Consider the following 1,487-nt stretch of genomic DNA (forward strand, 5'->3'; position numbering starts at 1 on the left):
TATACATATACATATATACATATACATAAAACATACCAGCATCGGTTGTCAAGCGATGGTGGCGGACAAACAGACACACAAACCCACACACATATATATATATATGTATATATATACATATATACGACGAACTTCTTTCAGTTTCCGTCTACCAAATCCGCTCACGAGGCTTTGGTCGGCCCGAGGCTATAGTAGAAGACACTTGCCCAAAGTGCCACGCAGTGAGACTGAACCCGGAACCATGTGGCTGGTCAGCAAGCTACTCCTAAAACAATTAAAAATTATTCAAAATATATAAAGAAGTGTATTCAGATATAAAAATATAAAAACTTAAAATTGTAAAAAGACATAAAATATATAAAAATATAAAGCATACAACGACATATATAAATATATAAATGGTAAGATTATATAAGAATTATAAAAAGGTAAAAAAGATATATAAAAATTACGAAAAAAGATATTAATAAAAATAAGAAATAAAAATAAAAATAATAAAAATAAAAACAAACTTTAAAGGTTTTTATATTACACACAATAAGAATGAAAAATAAAAGAATTAAGCAATTTTGATGTTATACGTTATAATTGTTGCTAAACAAATGTATAAATTGAGAAATATCGGTTTACTTCATCGATCCAGAAGCTAGTTGGAGCTTGACTTTCTTATGTGCTGTCTAGGATATCATCATTATCATCATCGTCAAGGTCGTAGCCTTTGTCGTCGTCGTCGTCATCATCATCATCGTCATCATCATCGTCATCGTCATCATCATCTTTATCATTTGAAGATGAAGGGAAAAAGCAGAGAAAAACTTCATTGCTGTTTCAATTTTCCGTTTGCGACCGGATTTCTCCCATAGGAGCATTTCACGAAGTAGAGCTATCAGACATCAATTGATTTTGGCCGTAACTATGTCAGATTAATTAAAGATTAATGATGACATTAATTGATCATGTCGGCTGTTTAAGGGTTAAAGACGCTTTGTTCGGATTGTAAAGGAAATATGTCAATCAGTATTGTGAAACATATATATAGCTCTTCGAAACGCCGGTGTTAAAACGGGGGTAGCTGATGAAGAAGAATGTTCTCTATGTGGCTTGTGTGTTTTCTCGTCTTCGTTTTGTTTGCAATATCCTGTACCCAGATATGCACCTATACATACAGGTGGATGTCGGTATGCACATACCTGTACGTATATATGCATATACATACATACATACATACATACATACATACATACATACATACATATATATACACTACATATGTGGGAATTTCTGTCTGTGGGTGTGTTTGTGTAGTTGTTAGCTAACTCCTATATTGTTTCATCGATCTTGATGAAACTTGACATGTGAGTAGAACTCATGTTTGGAAACCTCATGACATACTCAGATTGTTGAAAAAAATCGATAATAGGGCTCCTGGAAGGGATCTTTATATATATCTAATATATATATATATATACATATATATATATATATAT

General features: G+C 32.2%; 1 protein-coding gene across 2 annotated transcripts in view; it reads right to left on the reverse strand.

Moving 5' to 3' along the window:
- The window catches only part of LOC106867736 (uncharacterized), a 103,334-nt gene that overhangs the window by 25,710 nt on the left and 76,137 nt on the right, over positions 1-1,487 (reverse strand). The window lies entirely within an intron of this gene.

This window comes from Octopus bimaculoides, chromosome 29, assembly GCF_001194135.2.
Source record: "Octopus bimaculoides isolate UCB-OBI-ISO-001 chromosome 29, ASM119413v2, whole genome shotgun sequence".
Lineage (NCBI taxonomy): Eukaryota > Metazoa > Mollusca > Cephalopoda > Octopoda > Octopodidae > Octopus > Octopus bimaculoides.